Here is a 10,872-nt window from a genome sequence, read left to right as displayed (position 1 = left end):
TGAAATGCTAGCCACATGAATCTTCTTTGGTGTAATCCAATTTATGCATGTGGATGATTTATATATGGTTTGTTTTCGACCTTGGGGTAAGTCAAGGTTCACACAACTATACATGAGGAAAGGGTAACAAAACTATAGAATAAACAAAGACAAAATCAATTAGCATAAAATTGTAAGTGCACAACATATTTCCTACACTTAAAAGAAAGAAGTGCATAAACAATCCACATTGGATGGTCATATTATTTCAAACCTGGAAAATATCCGACAATGAAGAAATATCGTAGAGTTTACCCATATAATTAAGGAACCTTCACACCTAATATAATATCATTCATAAAAAAAAAGATAACATTTTTCAAAATCTATGGTATATCACCTTCTTTAATGTGTGCCCCCAGAAATAGGATGAAACAATTTTGAATAAAGGCATGGAATCTAGTAAGTGGAAGATATCAATATGCTCACAATATGGAAGCTCCTAAATATATATCTATTTCCTTTTCATCCTAGTATCATTTTTGCAACATAAGTGTAAAAAAAATTGGCATCATCAAACATAGTTTCACAATTTGAATCAAAACATTAAGTAATTTCCTTCTCCTTCTCTATTTCACATCCCTTAATATATTTATATGTGTAATTATTTTAAATCCTAAGTTCTCTTTGGTTTAAGATTGAAAATATATGTTTCTCCTTATTAAAGTGGCCCTCTTGGAGGAATACCACAAGTAGGTTTATATCAACTTTCATAGGTCATCGAACCACCTACCCTTTCTAAAAGGAAAATAACATTTATATACATGATACCCTTTTGTTACAAGACTTACAATGTTGTTATGTATAGGATATTTTAGCACCAAAAATATACTTGCACCAAATTAAGTATGCCAAGTAATGTTACAACTATGAAAAAATTCAATAAACATACTTGCCACTCTCAGTCCTACAAAATTGAAGGATCAAAGAATAAAAATCTGTATGAGTGGTGCTAGCAATGTTCACTTGGGTGCTAGAAATGAGCCAAGGATTATTCAGGAAGTAAGAAAGAGGAGAAAAATAGTAGTATAAGAAGAGATATCCAAGACATTTAATCCAACTAAAGAGAGTATATTGTTGAAAATGCTTGACATCAAGGGAGATAAGAAGCTAAGTCAAGAGTGACAATGGAAATCTTTGCTTGTGGCATCAATTTTAATGTGGTTCATTCCCCATTTGGTAGGATTTGGTGAGACTGATTGGTAAAACCCATCAAGGTTTCAAGGGGCTAAACTATGAAAAAATCAGAACAAGTTTGCTCAAAAAAGAGAGGTAACTTCTTGATGATGTTTTAAGACCAATTCGTAGCTCATGGGGTAACACAAGGGTTTCCATCATCTCAAATGGATAGATTGATACAAGGCATAGGGAAATGATAAAATTCATTGCATCATCACTAGAAGGAGCCATGTTCATAAAAGCCACAAATTGTTTGGGCAAGGTAAAGGAAAGTGCATTCATTGTTGAAATTTTAAATGTTGTTATTGAAAAAATAGGGCCAAAAATAATGGTGCAAGTTATCATAGATAATGCACCCATTTGGAAAGTTGCAGGAGTAATTTTTGAGAGTATATATAATCACATATTTTGGAATTTTTGCATTATCCATCATCTAAATCTAAATTTAGAAGAGATTGAGGAAAAAATAGAATGGATTAAGGAGGCCACAAGGTAAGCTAGGGAGAATAACCAACCACCACCAATCTCAAGCAATATATCGAGAATAATACACACTAGAGTCACTTAAAGTTGTTGAGACAAGTTATGCCTCAAACTTCATCATGTTTCACTACCTTTTTAAAGTCAAAACTACATTAATGGGTATGGTGGTGGGTGCAACTTGGGTTGATTAGAGACATGCATATTCATTGAAGAGAAGTATGGTGAGAAGGGTGTTGATTGATGAATATTGGTGGATAAATATTTATTTCTTGCTCAAGTCCACATTACCTTCGTGCGATATTATCTAATATGAAAACACAAACATCCTTTCTTGGGAGAGGTTTATGATGGCATAGATACCATGGTTGAGAAAACCATCAACATTATTATAGAAGAGGTTCCCATTCTTCCTTTTGTAGATTTTGATTTTGTAGAGAAAATGGGGTCCATCATTGTTATAAGGTGGATTGGATTTTAACACTCCATTATACATTTTGGTACATACTCTAAATCCGAAATTTTGTGATGAATATTTCATTGCTCAAAGAGATGGGAAGATGAAGGCCCTACATTAGAACAAGGAGGTGTCTAGTGGAGTGAAGAAGGTCTTTCAAAGGTTGTTTCTATCTTCTTTACAAACTAATGTAAGGAAAGAATTTTCCTATTTTACTACTGAATTAGATGATTTTGTAGACATATCACATTTTGATGAGAGGATGATCATGAAACTAGTTAATCAGTGGACTTGTCAAGGGGAAAGTGATGTTATTTGCAAAGTATTTCTACTCATATTCTATCACAAGTGGTAAGCTCTTCATTAACAGAATGTAATTGGAACATCTATAGTTTCATTGACGATATGAAGTGAAATAGGTTAGGATTGCAAAAGGTTAAGGATCTTGTACACTTTCATTCAAACCTACACCTTGTGTCTCATAAGGGTGAAGAATATACAAGTGGACCTCATAAACGTTGGGATCTGGAAGTAGAATTTCCAAAATTTGAAATCTCTCTAATGCTCTTGATATTAGTTGTGATGCACGTGGAAGTACTAGTAGATTTTCCTTTTATATTTAACAAGAATCTTGTTCAATTTTTGTTGATAAGGATGAGGATTGTTATGATTAATGATATGTAATAAATAATTATCTTTACCTCATGTTTTATTTCATTTTTATCACATATAGTTGCCTCTTGTAAAAAAATTAATTTTGAAACCTTTGATGTGCAACCTCATCAATAATTGATAAATTTAGATTTTTGAATCGTGTAATCTTCTATGAGAGTTACTATAGAACAGACTTGTTTTTCCTTTTAAAATGTCATTTATGTCTCTCATTATTTTTTTTCTTGCAAGATAATGTGATATTAAATTATTTGTCTTATATATATATATATATATATATATATATATATATATGGCATTTCTAGTAACATTTTGGGTGACATTTCCTTTTTTTGGGGTGGGAGGGGCACATTTTCAACTGTACCCATTTTGAAAACTTGTAGATATTTCCATGTTTCGTGCAACTTAGTATTAAAGCAATATCCAAGGATTTGGTATAAAAAGTTGATTCTTATATATTGGAACTTGGTTTCACAAGGAGAAAAGTTGATCACTATGTGTATTTCAAATTAGTATGTGATCCTTATATATATATATATATATATATATATATATATATATATATATATATATAATCATCAAAGAAGTGAGACTAAGTTGTTCTCTAAATTTGACATGAAAAGTCCTGGTGCTGTGAATTTTATTTTGGGCATGGAATTAAAAGACATTAGGAAAATAGGAAACTATAGTTAAATCAAAGGAACCATGCTCATACAATATTTTGGAGGTTTAATATGCAAGAATATAGACCAATCAGAGTCCATATTCATGTAAGTGTAAAGTTATCTACAGATCAATATCCCAAGTCATGAGAAGAGGAAGAGGACATGTCTCATAATCCATATGCCATTGTTGTTGGAATTTTGATGTATACAATGGCATGTACTAGACCTAACATTGCACATGAAATGGGAGTTTTGAGCAAGTATATGTCAAAACTAGGGAAGAAGCATTTGATATCTATAAAGAAGGTTTACATGTATTTGTGTGGCACTATAGGTTATGGAATTTTCTACCAAGGAAGAGTTGGAGAAAACATAAGTTTGAACATATATGGATTTGTTGATGTCGTTTGATCTAGAGATCTAGATCCAAGAATATCTGCCAATGGTTATGTGCTTAACCTAATTGGAGGAGAAATTAGTTTTATGAGTAGGAGATAGTTTATTACAACACTCTCAACTACAAAAGATGAATACATGGCAACAAATCATGGAATTAAGGAATTTGTATGGTTACAAATAATATGTTTAGGTATTGGTTTGTATAGAAAATCATAACGTTGGCTTGTGAAAAGCAAAGTACAATATTCTTGACAAAGAACTCATATTATGTTTCGAAAGACAAAGCATATTGATGTTCAATTTCACTTTGTGAGAGACATGATTGAAGACAAGGTGTTGCAAGTGAAGTTGGATAACTCAAAAAATATTGTAGATTCATTAGTAAAGTTTTTGATCACTTATAAGTTCTCTTGATGTAGAGTACAATGGGAATTTTTTCCCTACATTGTTAATCATGCAATCTCATGACCCCATATATGAAAAGAAAACAACAAGTGGGATAATATTGGTTATGCCTTATATTTTTTACACAATTAAGTCGATACACAATTCATATGTGTCAAGCATAGTAGGGATCTCATGGGGGAGTAGCTTCCTTTCATTGGGGTTTAGGGGAAGCACCTTGAAAAAAACGATGGGTTTTTGTGTTTGTTTTTTGGTTTTTGACACAAATTTTCAATTTTGGTGGCTTTGCGGTGCATGGTGTCTTATCTAATGGTTTTCTAATTCTAGTTAAGGAATTAAGATTGTGATCCAATCCAAATTAAAGGATTAGGGGCTTTTGATCCAACAAGATCCTATATATTGTACTGTAAACAATGAAGTTGATTTGATGATAAAAATTAGAGTTACACCATTAAATAGAATGCTAGTTTTCTAGGTATGGGTTTTTAAGGTAAATCTCTCTCTCTCTCTCTCTCTCTCTCTCTCTCTCTCTCTCTCTCTCTCTCTCTCTCTCTCTCTCTCTCAATTGATAATTCTAAATAATATGTAAGTTTTATACCTAGCAATGCAATGAACACACATTCTAAATAAATAGGAATTTAAACAATATATATATATATATATATATATATATATATATATATATATATATATATATATATATATGAATGTGTGGTCATTGCATTGCTAGGTATAAAACTTACATATTATTTAGAATTATCAATTGATGTTTTATCACTTAATTATAAATTAATTTTGTATTATTCAACATCAATTACTTAACATTAAAATCATGTTAAGAATATCCTTATCCAACATTTACAGAATATATAAGATTTCAATTTTTTATCCCAAATGTAGTAGTGAGCTCCCCACAAGAAATTAACTTTCATTTGTAGATAATTTTGAATAAATATAAACATGTCTTTGAAACACCCTAGGGATTAGACTCTTCAAATGATGAGCACAATCATGGTATACCATTGATTCCATGTAGTCAACCACTAGATGTGAATCCTTATCATAATCCTTTATAAAAAACGAAATTGAAAATATCATTTTCAAATTATTGGAGGACATGGTACCATCCTACACTCATCATGATATTGAGGAAATAATGTCACTAGAGCATGTTCTTATAATTTCATGCACATAATCAGTTGAAAAACAAAGATAATATCCCATTCCAAACATTGATGGAGTCTTAAATGAGCTTAATGGTGCCAAATTCTTAACCAAACTATAATTTCCCTTGGGACATCACAAAATTCATAGAAAGGAGGTAAACATTCTAAAAAATACCTTACATACACATGAAGTACATTATGAGTTTTTGGTGATGTATTTTAATCTTCAAAATGCCCCATTAATTTCCTTTCTCATGAAGAATTGTTTTGTGTGGAATGGTGCAACATAAAAAGCCTTTCATGCCTTAAAGGAAGCCATTTCTACTACTCCAATTTTAGTAGTGCTTGATTTCACTCATTTTTTCATCCTAGAATGTGATGCCTCTCAAAAAGGTAGTTGGATAGTGTTGATGCACGAAGGTACCCATTACCACTCAAAAATCAAAAAAATATGTGGAAATATCCACATATGAGAAATAAATGATGTTAATCCTTCCTAGTGTCAATATATGATGCCCATATTTCATTAGAAAGGGCTTATAGGTCAAGATGAAGCATCATAACTTGAAGAATTTTTTGGAGCAATGGTTGTCATCATTAGAGAAACAAAAGTGGATCACTAGGATGTTAGGTTATGATTATAAAATAATACACAAGAAAGGAAAATAGAATGTGATTTTTCATTACTTGATTAAGAAATTAGAGAAGGAACGATCACCTTTGACTTATCCTTTCTAGTACAAGATTTGATTATTAAAGTACGAGAGTAATAGTTGAATAATGACTAGGTGATTCAACTCATCCAATTGCTCATGGAGGTTCCTAAATATTTTACAAGATATACCTTCCAGCATAAAACCTTTAGGTATAAAGAGCATATTTTTTATAAAAAAATTTGCTTTAAAAGGAAATATTTAGCAAAATTACACTCTTATACTATCACAGGCTACTTAAGGCCTTCAAACAACATATGAAAAAGTTGAGCGGGAAGGTATGAAAAAAGTATTCATACCTTCCTTGCTAAACATGAGACATGTAAAAATAATAAGGGTGCAATAATGAAGACCATTGAGGTGTTACAACCACTTGTAATCCCCACCACTATCTCATCTCACATTTCCATGGATTCATTGTTAACCTTCCTAAATATAACAAAAAATATATCATCATGGTGGTAGTTGACCACCTTACCAAATATGCTCACTTCTATGCATTAAATATCCTATTTACATCATCCAAATTTTCTCAAGTCTTCATGGATCATATTTTTGAATAACATGGAAAATGTCCGCTCTTTCTTTGTTGTAATATATCTGTATATGTAACATAATTACTAACTTGACAAAAATTGTTACATTAAAAAGAGAACTCTAACCCTAAAAACCCACATTTTCCTTCAAAAGCACCAAAATAAACCATCGAATAAAAAAGTGGTGATACTAGTCGAACCCATATTTTGGGTTAAAATTAAAGCTATCTACAATGATGACCTTAAAACTACTAATACTACTAACAAAAAATTAGATAAATGAACTTATTTATCACTAAGATTGCAAGAGATTTTTGCATGAATATATGAATGATGGGTTATAATGAGCCTCGTGATAGTGTATTTATTTGAATTCATTGGTAATGAGGATAAGGGTTTGTACCCTTCGAATTTTCATTAAACTAATTAAATTATTATTATTATTATTATTATTATGTTTAAAACACCCACATAGCTTTAGATTGATGATGAATGGGTGCACTTTTAAGGCACTCCATATATCACCACCCTCTTACCTCGATGGGGGTTGGAAGAATGTAGAAATGGTGGGGTTTTTGGGGGTGGCATGTCATACCGTCCAATGCAATATATGTGTGACATAATTCCTCATATAATGGTAGGTGCAGAGCAAGGTTTTTGTTGTTTCCCTGTAGCTGGTTGTCAATGCTGGAGGATTGGTTTCTAAAGAGGTGATCGGGTCCTCACTATGGCCCTGTATGCCAGGTGTTCATTAGCTCTGATAGCAATTCATTATTACAAGAACACTCCTTTAGGAAAATCTATGGTGGGCAAGCAAAAAAATATGCAATTTGGGACCTTGGTGTATGGGAAGCCCTAAACAATAAGCAACAATTGTGTATAGAAGGAGCATGGCTGGTAGTTAATCTATTTGTCATAAAATTTTCATTGAGTCTACCTCCTTTCTCTTATGTTACTTATAAGGCAACTTAGAATCCCTGCCTAGTCTGGTTTCCATTTCCAGTTGTTGAGCTTTGTTGTCTTAATTGTGACTCGTGTCCCTCGTCTAGATTTATTTGGTGTACTGGCTTTTATAGTGCACTGGGCATATTCTTCTCTATTTGGTTTACCCTATATTAGTTTCCACCTCAGTTGTATGCTTGAGATATAAGTTTTATAATGTTGGGCTTCTTGTTAACCCTTACTACATTTGGTGGCCTAGCTCTCATTTAGGGAGAGGGACACCATCAACACTATATATTCCTTACCTAGAGATCAAGGATTTCCTACACTCTCATTTTCATAGGGTCTGCAATCAATTTCATTTTAGTAAATTTCTAGGTGTTTTGTATTTATCAAGGAGGTATCTTTATTGGGTGACTTGGGAAGCTCTTCCTCTAAGGCTCATTTATGCTCACTCAAATATTTGGTTCACCCTCTCCTTGGATAATTAAATTGTGCCACACCATCATGTCCAAATTTGTCAAGGGGTTTGGGAGAGGGATTAGTCAAGCCATCCCTACCTGGGGGCATTAACCTAGGTCAAGGAAGAAACCTCTCACCCAATCCACTCTCCTAGTTTCTACAAGTACACTCTCGTCTTGGAGAATAATTGCTACCAACATAAATAGATTAAAACACTTTTGGAACAAATTCTTAGAGACATGCATGATGAATGAAGTGAAATTATTTCCTTCATGAATGACCTTCAAAGGAATTAGTGGCACATGTAGGACAGATTGGATAGGCTTCAAAGGGGACAATGGTGCATGCAAGAACACATGGGCCATTTGGAATGTCGAGTGGCTCATATGGATAAACATGTACACTAAAAATTCCAACCTTTTCCACTCCATGGCTCCCAACTTGAGAATCCTACATGGGTAACTTCGTTTGATTCCTAATGGCTCCTTGTATTAATTTTGATGGTTTTTTGGTTTTGTATTCCCTTGTGGTTCTAGATTTCCAACTCCCATTGGCATGTTTTAGTCATTTTTAGAAACTACCTATCGAGCAAAAAATATGGTAAGAGTGAGTGTGACATCCTCTGGTTATTTTACCATTAATGTACATATTCCAAATATTTTGTTAAAAAAATAGGTTGAGGTTTTGAGACACAAATTCTAGAGTTGAGGAGAAAATTTCTTGGGATTTATTTATTTGTTGTGATAGCTAAATATCCTATTAGGTATGCATCCTTAATGGACTAGATTATGCCATTAATATGGTGTTGGACAAAAGGACAAGGGCCATGCTCCCTTGGAGAAAAAATGTAAGAAAGAGAGAATATCAAAATTAATGGAGGTGAAAGCATTGTTGGGAAGTTAAGGGTAGAGTACATAAGAGGAAGTGGGTTTTTTGTCACATTTAATAGACTGAAAGGAAGAATACAATTGGGTCGGGGGGGGACTCATGGCACTACCACATGGGATACGAAGGTTCTACGAAGACTAGAGGAAAACACAATGTTGAGGAAGCTGATTGGACACGACATTAAAGATGTGCATCAACAGAAACACAGGAGGAGGAGTATGTAGCCCAACATACACAAAGGAGGAAGGAGGGAGATGTATTAGCATAGAGGAAGTGAGGAAAAAGTTTTTTGATGGACACAACAAATAAGCAGAGAAGGAAACGTCGATTGAGAACAAGGGAATTAGAATAATTTATCTTAGGTGAGGGATGGTGATCTTAGGATTCTCCATTTTTTTGTTGAAGGGTAGATTTAACTTTCTAAGGATTCCCTTGATAGCTGGGGTGGAGGTATGCCCCTTGTATTATTGGTAAGGAGAACTCTCAATTTTCCTTTTCTTGTTTATTGGTTTCTATAGTGAGTTCTAGATTCCCAAGATTGGGTGGAACCACTGTGTTTCTGTTATAGAGGGTGGAGTTTTTGGGGACCTCTAGATTCCATTATAGAATTGAGGGTGCAGGTATTGAAACGTTTTGATTCCCTTGCATGACTAAGGGTGGATACATAAGTATCTATATTATTGTCATTCTGTATTTTTGAGGTTGAGGGAGTAAACACATAGGACAACATCAAAACCAGTTTGGAAGTTGGGATCTAGCCCTGCCAGCTTCAGAGAGGGATCTCTCTATAAAGTTTAGCTTTGTTTTATGTTGATTTTAGGCTATTTATGACCGTACTTGTTTGTTTTGATTTGATTGGTTTGGTTGATTTAAGTGTTATAATTCCATTGGGCTATGAAGTATTTAAACTAAACTGGATTTTGAATCAATATTTAGAGGAGTTCTCACAGGGCAAGCTAGGTTGAACTATTTGGATCTTTCAGAATTTAAATCGATTGTGAAATAGCAAAAAATGTAAGGTTCAGTAGAAATCAAGGAGCAGTTAAGAATTCCTTAATTTGACTTTAGTGGAAAACATGGAAATTATTAACAACCAGAATAGGGTGCTCTAAATAACAAATCCTATTCGTCACAGTTTCTATTAAATAATTGAGATTTCAGAATAACAAAGAAAGAAAAACAATGTTTAAACAAATAAATAGAATAAACACATCACCATTTGGTACACCACATGAATCCTGTGAAAGGTCCCTGTTTTATTGATGCTCCAACACTTTGAAAATTACAATATGCAGAAGAAATTATGTTTAGAATTCAACCCTTAGTACTTAAAACAGTGAAGCATTTATACTAATAATTATAAAAATCATTTACAAAATCGTTGTCATACTAACAATGTATTATTAGCCTAATTAAAAACAATATGATTTATTCCTAGCAACAAAATAGGCCACGTAGACATTTGGAAGGAAAGGTGGCTCTCTTTTGATGGATTCGGTCGTTGAGTCAACCTAAAATTGTGTCGCGTTGGCATGCTAATTGTTGTGTTAACCATTGTCTTACTATTCCCAAATTAACTTTTTAATCTAGTAAATCGATCAATTCTTCCCATCACTTTCATCTGGTATGGTCAATTTTATTACCCTTTGGTAAATTTCATCTACCTCTATGTATTTGGAAAAAGTTGGTTTCACTGTAAAAATGTGTTTTACCTCATTTTGTACGTAGAAATCAATTGACATAGTTTCCAAAAACGACCTTGATGTCATAAGGCCCTTAATCCCATTGAACTTGATATTTCTCTTGGCCATTTCTTTCATCTTCAGGACATAGTCTTCCTGAGTGATCAATTTATCATTTATTACATAA

This window comes from Pinus tabuliformis, chromosome 9 (genome assembly GCF_031772625.1).
Source record: "Pinus tabuliformis cultivar Carrire ecotype Pingquan chromosome 9, CPIR1, whole genome shotgun sequence".
Taxonomy (NCBI): Eukaryota; Viridiplantae; Streptophyta; class Pinopsida; order Pinales; family Pinaceae; genus Pinus; species Pinus tabuliformis.
Note: the sequence above shows the minus strand (reverse complement) of the source record.